This window comes from Calonectris borealis, chromosome 2 (assembly GCF_964195595.1).
Source record: "Calonectris borealis chromosome 2, bCalBor7.hap1.2, whole genome shotgun sequence".
In the NCBI taxonomy this organism is placed as follows: domain Eukaryota; kingdom Metazoa; phylum Chordata; class Aves; order Procellariiformes; family Procellariidae; genus Calonectris; species Calonectris borealis.
Genome location: NC_134313.1, coordinates 160,846,431 through 160,862,651, shown reverse-complemented (window position 1 = coordinate 160,862,651; position 16,221 = coordinate 160,846,431). Strand labels below are relative to the sequence as shown.

At 39.2% G+C, this 16,221-nt stretch overlaps 1 protein-coding gene across 1 annotated transcript in view; it reads right to left on the bottom strand.

Annotated features, from left to right (window-relative positions):
• PTPRN2 (protein tyrosine phosphatase receptor type N2) overlaps positions 1-16,221 on the bottom strand; it is a 674,564-nt gene that overhangs the window by 232,747 nt on the left and 425,596 nt on the right. The gene's annotated exons all lie outside the window — the stretch shown is intronic.

Genomic DNA, 16,221 nt, shown 5'->3' with positions numbered 1-16,221 from the left:
TTCTTCATGGTAAGCACTCTGTCCTCTGCCATGAGACTGTCAAGAACAAAATAAGAGACGACAACGTTTTTATATTTTTCTTCTCAGTTAGCTTTGAGGTTAGGGGACACACCAGGGGTTTCTACACTACCAGAAGAGAAACACAGTTGTTTGCATATACTCCAAGTGGCATGACTATTTTTGTATCCCAATCACACATCTCCTCTGCTGGCATCAGCCAGGGCTCTTTCCATGGCATACATTGCTCACAGCTTGATGCAACAAACTGCCCGACAACTATATTGAGAAACAGCTTGTTTTGTTTTTCTAATTTGGAAAACAAAGGCGCGCTGCAAGCTGCGCTGACTGGGAAGTCATACATCTTTAACACAAAGTAAAAAGGAAAAGAAAAGAAGGAAACACCCTTTAGTTAAGCAGACATCTTCCTCTTTCCTTGTAAAGTGCCCTGTCAGCGTGGCCACCCTCACACCACTTTTCAACACCAGCTGAAAAAGAATGAAATCTTTATTGCCTTTGTGTTCAGAAGTTAATGTTAGGGAATTTTTTGCCTAAAGAAACCCTAAAGAGAGGGTTTCAGGCTACTAGAAGAGACTGTCTCTCTGGTGGGATCAACTATGAAACAAATGTAGACTACGGACTATTCACTGCATAGGCCAGTGGGTCTCAAACGGTTGCCCTGGAAAGTAAGTTAACCCCTGGGCCATCAAGATCCAACCTGGCCCAGAATAACATGATCCAGCCTGAAATCAGCTTTCATCTCCCCTCACACTCAGTCTCACCTCCTCTTCCCAGGGAAATCCTTACAACAACAGGAGCCCTTGCAGCCCCATTTCAAGTCATCACCTTAACCTAGTCTTGGGGACACGGAGTGTAGGACAGGCCTAATAATGGCCTTGTATGGCCTCTTAGAAGTGTACAAGGGCTGGGACACCTGCTGGGCTTTGATTATCCGACTGCTCAAGCTCAGTGTGTTCACACACTCTGAACACACTCAGTGCTCAGACAGTCAAGGATGACCACAAATGGTTGAAGATCACACTTGGGAATCCCTAGGGCAGGCTTATTAGACCAACATGGAGTTCAATGAACATTATTTGTACCATTCACATCTTCAGCCAACACTATAGATTGTGATATCCCAAATTTACGCAGTTATTTATATGACAGAATCATCCTGACACGTCAAATCTAGTGGAGATCCAACCTATTCAATCTTAGCTTTTAAACTGAATCCCATGTAACTATGCAGCCCTAGCTTTTGGCTTTCCCTGTAATCGGTGGTGGGAAATAGAAGGCAATTCCAATCATAGCTGGACTGTACTGATAATAGAGCTCAGCTGACTACACTCCTATCATAGACAATTCAGTGAAGTGTCCGTACAACCAAGTTAGGGGTGGATAATATTAGCTAATAAAAGATTTTTCTAATCAGTGGGCTCACATCTCACTGGAGCAGGTAAGGGCACAGGGAAGTCTTGGAAACTGTAAGCCAGTCTTTCAAGGCTCTGGAAAAAGCCAGAGCCAGTCTTGTGAACTGGGACCCTGGAAACTGCGTGCCTGCAATTGCCTGCTCCTCCAGTGTCCCGTGAAACAGAGCTGGTGTACAATTTCTGTAAATGAACAGGATTGCACCAAAGAAATAACTTGCATGTATCATTCTTCTCAGGAAAATGACCCAGCAAATCTCTGAGTATTTGCTAATCTGTCAGGTATTTAGCGTGAGGGAATCCAGCCTGGTGGTTCCCTGCACCTGCTACATCATGGTAATAATAAAGGTATTGGACATAGGGCATGCAGCAAGGAAGAGACCTTGCTCTGAAAACTTTACAACCTGAATGGGCTGGGTAGGAGTACTGAATTCATACCCTGCAGAGAAGTCATTATACAACAGAGGAATTCTGTGGTTCCACCTCTCCTGAGCCAGAAAAGTCACAGCTGACACAATTTTTCAAAGTCTGCTCTCCTGACTTGTAGTCTGATGGCAGGTTTCTAAGACCATGTTTTAAATTAAGGGCAGGTGCCAATACAATATATTGTTGTGCCACTGTATATAATAAAGACGGCTGCCTTCTTCTGTTTCTTGGAGGTTATTTGCATTCCTAATCAGAGACAGAATTTGGATGAGCAAATTTGGGAGTCCCCAGGATGAAGCAGAAATTTCAGCAGAAATTTAATTGCTTGAAATGTATCAAGTTGCCATATTTTGTTTATTTCCTGAGATTCAATTACGAAAATTGCCAGTCTGCAACTCCAAATTGCATGACAACTGTTGAACTTATAGTCTCACAAGGATAATCACCCCAGAGCACACCACCACACACATCACTCCACTACCATAAATTAATATAAGCTGCTGGTAATTGAAAAGGGCAGAATAAACTCCACACCTCCTTTATTCTCTGACGAGTATAATGAGGATGTCATTGTATTGTCTCCTGGGTGGGATCTTTTGCCACCTCAGTTGTTATAGGATTTTTCTAGACACGTTGGGTACAAATATGGTTTCACTTCACACAATGTCTCTGTGCCCTCACCAGTCTGTTCATCCTTGTCAAATCAGGATTTCACACATTGTTTTCCACACATTCCCTAATCTTAGCGAAAGTTTCATTTCCCCAGCCCATTGCCATCGGCTATTAGTCTGGCACAAAACTCAATCTCAGAATGAAAAAGATAAAACAGAGAAAAGACAGCAGACACAGCTACTATTGCTCTACTTTCTCTTGCTGCAGCTAACAAAATACGCCCAAGAGCACCATTGTGTTCTTGGTGAGCCAGAGAGACAACCAGGTGTGTCTTGTCACGCCCTATGAGTATTACCTATTCCTGAAATATTCTATGTCCGCCCATTAGTGTTTCCAAAGTTCACCATGGCAATAGACAGAGGAACATTTCGTTGTCTAACGGATACAAAACAGCAACAACAACATGGTATTAGCCGCTGTGGATGTTACTGACCAACAAGGTCACAGGCAACGCTTGGATCTACTCCAAGCTTCGACAGTTGAAACCAAAAGACCAAAGTCTTAAAATGACATTTCAAAATTTCATACATTAATAATTATTTTTTTTTAATATTATGACATCCTCATAAAATCTTAGTCATGTGAGCAACTTTTAGCATTTTTGCCTACTTGTTACCAGCAGAGTAAAGAAATTGTGCTTGTTTAGAGAAGAGACAAAATTATTTTACATGAAAAGACAAATATGTTTTAAAATGTAATGAAAACCTGTCAATTTGTTTAAAAATGTTATTGGCAGATTCTGGCTTCTACAGTTGAAAACCTCTCTTCTCTGGTTTAGAAAAGAATGATTTTTCTTTTAGCATTAAAATTTGCATGCCAATATAGTCTGCATATAATTTACATACCATACTGTATCACAACCACTTTGTCTCTTATTGTAAAATCCAAGATCAGCTCTTAGCATTTCATAGCTGGGATTATTAAAACATTTTGTTAAGTCAAGTCTGAAGATAAGCTTTAATCCTGATGCTCCTGGAATTGCATACTAATGGACAGGAAAGGTGAGTGTCTGGTTCAGGCACTGGATTGGGCTTTGCGTCCAGTCCCAAATTTCTCACAGGCTTGTTTTCAAATTTGGACAATTTCACAATAGCTTTATAATTCATATCCTTATTTGTGAAATGAGAAAAATGATAGTTTTTATTCCCTTTCTTTTCTAATCTTGTCTCTTTGAGTGATTATCTGTAATCACTCAAAGGAACAGTTTTCCTATCACTCTGCGTGTGGGCAGGTACCCAGTGAGATCCCAGTCCTGTCTAGAAAGCATTACTGTAATGCCCCTGTTAATCAAAACTACTCAGCCTTTTTTCAATTAAATGATTTATGCAAAGAAATATCAATTTGCTACAGAATGAATTTTTTCATAGATCCACACAAGTTTTAGGGAAACTTTGAATAGGGAATTTTTTTCATGTCTAAGACATGATTTTTGGTTAAAGTTCATGTGACAGAAAGCTTTACTACCATCTACAGTTTAGTGTCATAGCACTCCTAGGGGAAACCAAAGTTCAAGCCTTCACCCACTTGACTCAGAACAAGGATCTTGGTATGAACCAGGAGCTATGTTGAACACCTACCTGTCCCAGGTTCTCATAAAATATCTGGAATATTAAAATATCTGCATAAAATGAAACAATTCCAGGAGGCTAATACCCACTGTAGCTGATGAGATTTAGCCCACACAGAAGAGCAGCGCAGAAGATCAGGGTCTCCCTCCTTCTGCATTAGCACCTACACCTCCACTCTCTTCTGGGTCTCTCTTACTGTGCTTCTATCATGAAAAACCAGGAAAAGACTTGATTTAATCCCAATGGGAAACCAGAAATGCTCCACAATATCAAAAAACTCTGCAGCACACAGAACCACATCCTGCTGGGCACTGGTAGGCGTATACATGGCAATTTTGTGGGGAAAATCAGAGCGCGCATCCTGAAGCTGCCTGTGATGCTTCAGCAGCGTGAAGTAGCAGCTCCCTGCAAGAAGGTGACTGGAAATGGGACCCAGGACCACAGCTGAGGACCATGAAGCACCTGAAGTATCTTCCTCACCCGTGGCGAGAATCCAAGGACATTACTTAATGCAAAGTATCCTAAGCAGCTAAAAAATGTTGCAGAGGTTAGTGGTGTGAGTACTCACACTGGACTGGATACATTGCTTAGAAGTAGCACTGCACTGCTTTTCTCCAGATGCTACCTTGAGATGTATTATGGCTTAATGCTTCTCTAATCAATAGATCATCATCATCACCTCTCTACTTGACTCAAGCTCAAATCAGCATTTCAGTAGAAGCTACTGTAACTGATTTGATCTTTTTTCCCTAAACATTCATCTATAGTAGCCAAAGTTACTTGTTATATATGAATAATTCCCAATTCTCTCCCTAATGAAACAGTTACTATTTATGCTGAAATTAATAGCAAAACGTGTAAGAAGGTGAATAAAGAAGAACTTGGACCAAGTAGTGCTGCCTAACCTCAGCGCAGACTGCTGCTGATCTGCTGCAGAACACGATGAACTTCACAGAGCCCATTTAGTGTCCTGGGGAAAGGCAAAGAGAAAAAAGGCAGCTCTGGTCTGAGCACGACTGGTCAAATGGGTAACAGTTAAGAGGGGCCATTAATACTCTCAGGTGTACATTTTGCTAGTGCAGGTAGCACTAGAAGAGTGGGCAACTCTTTCTTTTAGGAACAAATAATGGGATTTCCCAGAAAATATCTATCTACCCTACATTATCTGGCACCTGCATGCCAGACACCTGTACACTGCTGAACACCCATCTGCTATATATGCCACATGCATTTCTTTCCTTTTTTTCTTTTAAAGCTTGGCAAAGGAGTTGATTAGGAAGATGAAGTCCCTGAAAAACATTTTGGACAAAGATGCCAGCACAGATTGTACAGTAACAGATATCAGGACTGCCAATACATGCACTCCACACTCTGCAGGCTGCTTACACTTGCCTCTCAATGATTTATTGCACAAATTACTGGAATTCTCAAATAGTACAAGCCATATCTCCGTACTTCTATTTGGTATAGATTTGATAATGAAAGGATGCAACCTCTTCAGCAAGCAGTATTTGTATTCTAGCTATTCTCTTTTCTTGGTCAGTAAGAATATCCTTTCTTTCAGAGCAGTCTCTGCTTATCTTTCCTTTCTGCTCTCTCCTGCTACAGGCAATATAGCTGAATGCTGCTGATATGACTTTTGTCCAGTTCCAAATCTAAAAAACATACCTTTTGTACGACAATTTCTCCAGGAATTAAATAAACTCACTGATGGTATTTTGAGTTTTAAAAGGACTGAGTCACCCATTGCTTGTGTGTGCACAGCGATCAGGAGCTAGATGAAACTGTCTAGCGTCCAGTAGCACTTAGCACTCAGAACTCTGCTAGGTAGATCTCAGAAAACACAACACTCTCCCATGAAAGGATGTGCTTATATAGAGAGAGATATATATGGTTATTTGTAAGATCAGGACCTTCATGATTTATTTCATAAAAAAAGGTCATAAACCCCCCAAAAAGTACAAGGATAGACAAGAGATTATGTTCAACTAGTGAGTTCAATAATAATTAAAACACGTTACGGCAAACACTTCTTTTAGGAGGCAATGCTAGAGGACCAGATTTTTGCACTAGTGTAGACTAAAACAATGTCAAGAGTATTTTAACAGACAAATATATTAATTGAACATATTGACTGATATATGAAACATACTACTCTCACTTTTTGGATAAACTATGATACATTTTATTCATTTGATCTATTTTTGTTGTAAAGAACCTATTTTGTTCTCCAGCTGGTAACTGCCTGATTTTTCCATTCAGTGCGCAGCACACAAAATAGAAGTTAGCTCTTCAGGTCGTGCATATGCACGCACAGAAACATAGATACACACACAAAACCCTAAAGCAACATACTGCACTTATCTTCTTCCCATTTTTAGATCATAAATATTTCATTAAGCTTCATGCAGAGTGTCTTCTGATTTATGGTAATTGTCAACAAAAGCAAAAAATGCCGACAATTTTAACCCTGCAGTACTGAGGATTTAACTGGGATAAAATTAAAATTTTTAGGGGGAAAAAAAACCCCACAACACCGTAAGCCACTGGGAACTTGACCCTTGAGATGTTGTCAATTTTTTATTTTATTTTATTGTGTTTGTTGTCTGTAGAAGCAGATGCCAGCAGCAACATCTGATGTACCGGACACCTCCAGTGTTATCCCAGCATGCTCATGGCCTGGAGGACTTGGAGTGAGACTAATTTCCATATCAAACCCAATTTAGATGAAACATCTTGGTTTAAAAAAAAAAAAAAAAGCCAGCGCATCAATAGCCCCTTGATTAGATTTTCATCTCCTGAGCAGACAAATATGAATATTTATTACCATGAATGCAGATTTCCCTCTTTCCATTGCTCTGATCTTGAATATTACCCACTGTTAATTTTTATGAAAATTTGGGCAACATAATGTTTTCACATAAACTGACAGTTCTTGAGATAATCCCGTTATTGTTTGGTGGGAAATGACAGTTTCCGCTTATTCATGTGTTAACGAGGGATTAAATATTGTTTTTCATCACCGTAATCTAAGATGGACTGGAAATTAAAATTCGAACATTGTGCATTAGCAGAGCTTTGAGGACCAGAATTTGTTTGCATTCACTTAGTAGAGATCTGTAAATTAACAGTTTAACAATCAAGTGAAACCCGTATCATAAAAACAGCACTGATGTTTGTAAAATGAAGTCATTATTCTACCTGCTAAAGGTAAAGAGCCAGAGAGATAAATAGTTCGCAAAATGACATCCCTTTGCAAGAGCAAAGTGCACAGTGAGCTGTTGTCAGCTGCAATGGTCCTCGGGCATTAATGGAGCAGGTCATTTTTCCATGGCACAGAATCATGTCCCTTTTCCTTGGCACAGGTTCTGATACTCAAACATTTGGTATCCTCGGCTCACATTGAAAAATTGCTGTATGATAGAACTATCCATAGCACTAAAAGCAGTCATACCAACCCAGGAGCTGTTTTCATGCATGCCAAAGTGCTGTGCTCATGCCCTATCCAGGCCTTGGCTGCAGTACATAGACACATATAATTCTTCACTGAAATGGGTACTTTGCTGGAGCAGCAGTATATAGCTACAAAGGATCAGTTATCTCCTCGATGCTTGTGCCTAATGCCCAGCAATGCGAATCAGAGATACCTAGGTGTACCAAAGTGAAAGTAGAGACTTACCTACAACATTCTACAGTTCATGAGCCATTACAGTGCTGTTTCTACAGAAGCTTTGAGTTACAAACTCAGTAGATTTGCAATTCTGTTATTAAAAAACATTTCCCTTTGATACCAGTCAAAACGCATACAAAACTAAAACTACGCTTAGTCAAAGCAACTCAAACATCTGCCTAACTAAATCTTAAAACTATCTCATCAGTATAAATCTTGCTGATTCATGGAAAAAAGAAATAAAACAGCTTCAACAAAATTAATTAAATAGGAATCCTTGCGTTCAAATTTAGAACCTTGTTGAAAATATTCTGACTCAAATATGATTTAATAGGTATAGTACATAAACCCTTGCATTCTGAAGGATGCTGAAGTGATGGACATGCAGCAGCACTACAGCAATGTTGCCTCTAAGGGTGGAAAATTAATGATGTACAGGTGCAAAACCATTCTGGGCAGGATGAATGAAAATGTGCTACCAAATATTCAACCTTCCCAGAAAGCAGATCAGATCTTAAGTTTTACAGCCTAGTACTAAAAAACCTACAATAAATGGCACAGGAATTCTTGTAACTAGATATAAAAAAAAAAAAAAAAAGAGCTGAGTCACTACCTGCAGCTGAAGCTTTAATTCTAAGGAAAACATGTGCCTTAACACCTGTGCTCCAAAGTTGCCTGCTACAAATCGTCCCTGGCCTGGATCATGCTTAGACTTAGAAGAAAAACAGCCTAAGAGAGTACTAGTTGGCACAGGACACAATGTGAGTGACCATGCCAACAATTTAACAGTACGGATGAATGTGGGACTATGACAGGCTCTGTGCCCTGGTCTTGTTTATTTTACAATGCTGACGCAGCTATAAGGCCCCTGATGCCAGGGATTCATACGGAAAGGCTGGATGTCTCACAGCTTGAATGTTAGCCCAAGATACTTAGTCTTCTATGCCTACAGAACGAGAGCAGAGGTCCTGGCGAGTAACTTTCCATGTTGACCTGGAGGGGAACATCTGCTGCTCAGGGACTGATAGAGAGAGAGCTGAGGGATCAGGATCTGCCATCTCTTCCTCTCCTCAAATAATTAAACCTGTGTTCAAGATTGCTTGAAATCCATGTGTTCCTGCCAGGATCAAGCTCTTGCCTCTGGAGGTGGAAGAATCTCCCTTCTCAAAATTTCTGACCAGCTCTATCGCTCAAACTTCAGACAGTTAAACAGAATTTAATCTTCATCTACAGCTTCCCCAGCCAACCCATTACACCACTGAAGATTTTGTTTTCCTTTGAGTCATGATGAACTGGCTGCTGGTACATGGAGGATGCTGAATTTCCTGAATCAGTAAGATATCTAGTACAATCACATTCTCCTATGTAAAGATCCTACGTACCTTCTTTATGAATATATCAAATGCAGGCTGCAAAGTCATAGGGTAGATAATAACATTGATTTTTAAGCAGAATTACCCTGCAGTTTGCTTTATGTAGTTGGTGCTAGTATCTAAATCTCTTTTCTCTACAGATCTATAATGGTTTGTAAGGGAAGCTCTGCTTTAAAAACAATGGCATGACACGGCCTAAACCCAAGGATTTAAGAAAAATCCTTAAAACAAACATTTGCAACTTTTTTAACAGAATAATGTTAAAAAAGACAAAAAGGAACAACACTGGTAGGATGCATAAGTTCCTGAAGCCACAAGGCAAACCGTATCTTGTTTCATTTTACATGATACTGAATAAAAATTGAATTGCTGTGGTTGCCATGGCAACTGCCACATCACTTGGCACTTCTGCTCCTTTAAATCACACAGTGCTACTGTAAAGGAATTCATGAACCAACATGACACTTGAATACTTGTGCTTTTTATACTGTTTCAGAAGGAAAATATAAATCAATATACAGTGATAGTTGTCTCTGAAAATCAGGTTTGTTTTATTTTTCTTAACATTATAATCTCCTCATTTCCTTGTCGTGTTCTTTACAAATTTGTAAAGAAGGTGGAGGGTGTTGTCACAATCAGAGCACAAGAAAAGAAATTACTACTGACACCTGATTTCCAAACTGAAGCTGTGACCTGTCATTCAGATGTCAAAATACCTCTGCTATGCAATATTCAAATCAAATACAGGGTATAAACATTGGAACTTTGCCCCTCCACAACCAGAGACGGTGTGATATGTGACAGAAGACAGTCTCAGTAGGATCCAGGCATCTCTTTAACTCTAAACTTATCAGTAGCTTAAAAGCAAAGTCTAACTATATGCTTAAAGCTAAGCATATTCTAAATGTTTGCAGAGTTGGGGCCATGACTTATATTGTTTTACTATGTTCTGTATATAGCATGCAGTCACAGAAGGTGTATGACAAAATAACTTGATAAAATAATATACATATTCATGCTGCATATTTTTTGTTTTTATTTTGCTGTTTATTAACACTCTGGATGCAATTTATTTGAAAAGCAGCCCTCTAGTGGGCTATGTACCATAATGAATAGTTAATAAATAGCATTAACATTATTTCTAAATATTAGCTAAAATGCATTTTGCAAAAACATACAAGATCTTAAATAAATGAGCCATAGACCTCCATCATTCTCTTTGGAGAAATTTAATGTTCTGTTTAGCTTTATTCCTTGAAGCATTACTTCTAAACGCTACTATATGACTAACTTCTGATTAGCATCACTTTACTATACATGTATACTCACAAAACTGTAATAGTGAGATATTATTCACTGTCAGTAAGACTCCATAAAAGCAGTATATTACTAGTAGCATTCTATGTAAAATATAATCTATGAATTTTTAAGGGTCACACAGCTTTAGAATCTGTAATTTGTGTGTGTGTGATAAAGTAAATCTTCCTCATTGTGTCTTCTCCAAGAATATTTCTAAGATTGTACTCCTTAAAGTTTTCATTTAATTATTATTTTTCTTATTTGTGTATATAGCCTTAAAGTTATATGCCTTAAAGCAAAGAGCCCATCTGTGGCCTGACGCATGCCATGCCCATAGCAATGTATGTTGCTCCAAAACACCGTCCTCCTGGAAATCTCTGTTCAACTGTTAATCAACGCGGCCACAGTGATCAGCAAAAGCCAACAGCGAGAGCTGTCTGCCGGATCTCCAATCACAGACCTCAAGTAACAGGAAAAAATGAATTTGTTGATCTCTAAGCCATGGGTTTCGTAGGAAAAGAAGCTGAAAGCTCATGGAAAAAGCCCTCCCTGGTGTCCCCTGGTCTAAGAATGCTTACACTGTAATGCAGAGGAGTCTTCCCTCATATGCACCTTGTGCTCGGCTTCTGCTGTTCCTACAGCGCGGTCACTATCAGAACTACCTTAGCTAAGTGGTCTTGGGTAGAGCACCCTTTTCCGTCCCAGTGTACCTCTGGGCGCAATACCTGCTCCAGATCAGGAGTGTTTGCTGATTGCCAAGACGCCACTGTAAGAAAGGCAGCTGGAGTAGATCCCAGGTTAATTTGGTCTTTACAAGCCAAAAGCCAAAGCCAACCCTTAAAGTTCTACCTAGTAGTCAGAGAAGATCGGAAAAAAGCTGATACCTTATTCTTCAGCAATTGCAAAGGATTTGTCAAGTTCTACACTCACTCCAATTTTTTATGGATTTCCAGTATCATTCTGGGTCAAATCTGGACACACAGACATTAATGACAAAATCTGGCAACATTAAGGAAGATAAGAAGTTAAAAATCTGACTCCTGCCTCAGAGAGGCTTGCACATCACTGGAAAGTCTGTCTTATCACGTCCTCTAGCTTCACTAGAATTTTTAAATGCAGATTTCTTTTCTTTATTGTAGTAACATCACTTCATGCAACATCAACATAATTCTACACCTATCAAAATATCTCTAAATGAGAATATCCTGAAACATGTCAAAATATCACTGCTCTATTTTAGAACATCTAGAGGTACAGCAAAGTGTTCATTTCACATATATTTTGGGTTATTTCCATTTGGTTTAGAAAACTATTCTAATTCTTATGTCTGCCATATGAGAACCATGATTCAAATCCTACAAACAAAGTTATACAATTCCAGTGATGAGTGTATTTTGTGCAGGCCTACTGGGAAATTGGAAGAGTTAATTTAAAATAATGTATTCCAGGGTGGGTGCTGTTTCACCAGTTTGAGATGGAAACAGTGCCATTCCCTCAGTTTGTTTCAGGACTTGATTCAGATCATTTATTATTCATATCACAGACTCTTAGCCTCCAAAACCTGATTTGAATCATTATACTTTCTTGAGCCATTGGAGAGCCTGACCTATTATACTGGAATTGTTGTTGAAAACAGATTTCAGCCAAAAGCTGGATAACCAGTTATTTTTCCATGCCATAGTAACTGCATTTGAACCATTATTTGAAATTTTCTTAAACTGGAGCTGGACTTGAACCAGACAAACTCAGGTCACAGCCAACCTCAGAGTGGAATTGAACTGAAAAATACTGTGCTTTTATAATAATTCAAAAGTGCTTACGTGAAGAGAAAGAAGTGGTTAAGTTCCTAAAGGATGTGGAAGAAATTCCAGGTTACTCAATGACCTCTGTGCGGGGCTGTGGTTCATGGTGCCTGCTGAGCTCCCTTGGGCTGGAGAGCAGCTCCTGGGCACAAGTCCAGTGGACTAATGTTTGGTGGGACTGGGGCTCCCGAAGCCGCTGAATCCTGAACTCAGCAGGAGTTAGGTTGGGCCGTGCTGCTGGTAAGGAGGCTTTCCCTCTATGTGAGACCAAAAGCTGCCCCCGAGATGTTCTAGGGGTGCTCAGCTATGCAGAGCAACAAGTTCAACTCCTATTTCTGCAAAACACAGTGGTCCACATCAAGTAGGGAGCTAGGAGAATGGAGTTATGGGTCCTGCTTAAATGCTGTTTAGCTCTTCAGGCTTTTTACCAGTACTATGCCTCTTATGGTATTATGTAAATATACACATAGATAACACAACACTTACATTCATACCCTCACATTCACTCAACTATAGGAGGTTCTTGAACTTCTGAAGGTGACCTTAGGACTTCAGAGATTTATTTCATGTGTGGGAGATCAAAAGAAAATACCTCAAAGACAACAGCAATTTCATCATATCTGAATAACCAAGAAGGTGTGAAAAGCTCATGATGAATTTGTGTGGCACAAACATCATGCATGACAATGACTCAAACAAATTTTGGAGGGCTACCGTATAGGAGTTTTAGAGCCGTTATAGGTGCTGGAAAACTCCAAATAGAAAATAAACATATTAGGAAATATAATTCCGGAGGTAGTTAGCACTACAGCAATGCACACATTCTCAGGGTTTCAGTATGGCCATGGGTTTCTCTACAGCAGAGTTATTCCTGTTTTTCTGGTATAACAGCCTTCTTACAAACAAGAAAGGTACCAAAATAATTAGCACTTTAAGAGTGATACACAGCACATCAAACTCCAGTCCAACTCTCTGTATCCCTGGATCATTGAATATTCTGCTGGCAAATGTTGTATGCTGAAGAAGTTGTGCTGTGGAAGTACCAGTCAGGGTCTGTTCCACAATGACCTGAAAGAAGCTCTGCTTACCCACAGTCCAGACAATGCTTTGCACTATATCATCCAAACCTTCCCATGAAACATATAGAACTTTTGCGTTCACGTCCTGACACCTGAGCAGCTTTTGACGTTGCAGCTAAGGAACTCATTTTTAATCCCGCTAAAGCAGAGCCTGCCCTAAGTCGACACAATGCAGCTAACCTCGGCTGTATCCACAAAACTCACTGAAGCTGTGGAAATCTTTTGCGTGACATCAAGATGATGGTCTGTATTGTGGCTGTGGTAAACTCCAGACCCATGTTGTTAATGACTACGTAGCACATGTTTATGCAGTGACATAAAAGGAATTCATCAGCCCTCCCTGGACTTGACTGAACAGCTCAGTAAGCTTGGTGTGAATTTTATAATTGCTTTTGTTGCTTTTGAAATGCTTTTCTTGAGATAGAGAAGGTGCGCAAGAGATTGAGGTGCTCTGAGAAACATTTCTCCACAGAGAAAAAGACAGTTCCCTTCTACCGCACCCAAGGCCTGGGTAGTCATTGGTGTCTACACATTCCTTACTCAGGCACAAATCTTGTTACCAGGGATTAGATCAACACCTAAAACAGATTCCACTGTCCAGAGCAACACATGAATTATTGCTGAGCTTAGAACAGTTCCTACATTTGTTTATACAGCTGCTCCATTTGCCACTAGTATCTCAGCTATATTTCTCTTGAGCTATTTCAGATATGAAACTTGCCATGCAAAATCAATCCTTTTTATTTTACAATCCCACAAGTGAAGATTATATATCCATTAACTTTATCATGAATCTGACCTACTGTCCAAACAACAAGGCCATTTCTCATGCTGAAACTAGAGAGTTTTTTCTAAGTACTTTTGATTTGAGTATCTTGACTTTGATTTACAGTTACCATTACATATAATTCCATTCCTACAGTGTGAAGAAAAAGAAATCCTTATTCAACAAAAGGCTCCTTCGTTATGTTAAAATATGTACGATTATTTTAACACTGTTAAACACCAGGGTGAATCAAAAACAAATTGCAAAACTGGATTAACATAGTAAGATTTAACCTGAAATAGCCTGAATTTGATACCCTATCAACAAAGAAACAGTTTGGTTACAGCACTCCATTATTTTTCATGTAGGTGAGACTGCAGAAATGTATTCATTATGTATACAATCATATCTGAAAAGACTTAAAAAGGGGAATATACACAGCTGGGAGAATTCACATCCAACAAAATATATAAGCAGCTGAATAAATGTTCTTTCATCACCTTAATGTTCCAAACCACTTGGTTCTTTCGATGCTGATCACTGTATCTCAGATGTAGCCTGGAATATATTTAGGCCAAAATGTCTGCTTCCCTTTGGTCAATTCATTTGCACTTTTTGCCTTCTAAAACTACATATTTGGCAAAGTGTAAAGTACAACCTTCTGTCAAAGTCTTTATTAATCTGAGTAGTATCACCAGAATTTTTAAAAGCTATGATAGCCTAAATATATGGGAGGTGAGTTCTGCAGTGACTTTTACTAAACCAAGCACAAGAACCAGACTGGGGATATCTCTAGCCTAAGAACTTGACCGTTTTTTCCAGTTCTATTAGCGGGTCTCAAAAAAAGCTAGGAAGTCCTTGAGGCTATATCTCCAGTACATCCTTAGGCTACCATGGTTACAACAACCCTATTGCTACAATGTGGATTAACGATGCATTTAACAAGTGACAACTTCTTGCATATCAAATATCCAAAAGTGCTTCCTTTCTCCATTAACCACATATAAGATAACAATTCATTTAACAGTAAGCATCTGAAATGAAGTGGGCTTTCATTTCCCAGCTGACTTTGAAGCCAACTGGAATCCATTCAATGACTGGAGTCGGATAAAATACGTGGAGGTATTTCATTAGCATGAGGAGTCCCACTGGGTAAAATTTTACTCAACGTGGCTTCCACAGTCTGTGCCGCAGTCCTGGTTCTCCTGTTATTTAGCAGAAACCAGGGCTGGGGGATAGCACAAACGCAAGCTTCACTCTGGCTTGAAGTCAGGACACAGCCTAGGGGGCACATCCATGCTCCAGGATACACTTCCCAGCTCTTGAGGTTATGCACCCTTGAGAAGCTCAGCTAGTTAAATCAGCTCAAGTTAAGGAGAGATGCTGGCTTTCATTTTCTGATGATTTCATCTATGTTTGTTTCCAGGTTCTAATTCTTACAGCTTTGACCATGAGCATCTCAGCAGGTCTCAGTGTTGGTACCTCTTCAGGACCAAGTCTTTTAATAATGTGAATAAGGTTACACAAAGAACCTCAGAAATCCTGGCAAGTTAAGTTCTTAGGCGTGAACTGATAAAAATTAGAAATATAAAAAATGAAAATCAGTAAAAAAAGAAAAAAAACATAAATTCCTTCAGTATATTACAACTTAGTAACTCATTATTCTCAATACTGAGAATAATGTAATCACAAGAAAAAGGCATTTGTCTAGCCCTGTGAGCATTCACGACTAGCAAAATTACTTAAATGAAAAGGAAAAAAAAAAGATAACTGTGTACAGAAAATTAGCACGAGAATTAGCAATCAACTGTAGTTCATACAAGGTTCTTAGCAGATAGCATCATCTTTATTAATAAATGATGAACTGCTTAGTGGAGTTTTTGGTTAGTGATATCACCATAATAACAGACACATGTTTTATTTATGTTTCAAGTTACATCCAAAATAAGCAAGTCGTTCACTGTCAGATTCTCTCTAGCATCTGAAGACTCTTTACCCCAAATTTAAACTTTCATTGATCTAGATGAGATAGCACTCCATCAAAACCAAGGGGAATAATACGACGACTTCAGTTGCTGTGGTTATCTTTGGGGATTTTGTTCCTGTGATACAACAAAGCAAAAAACTGCATTTCTTAAA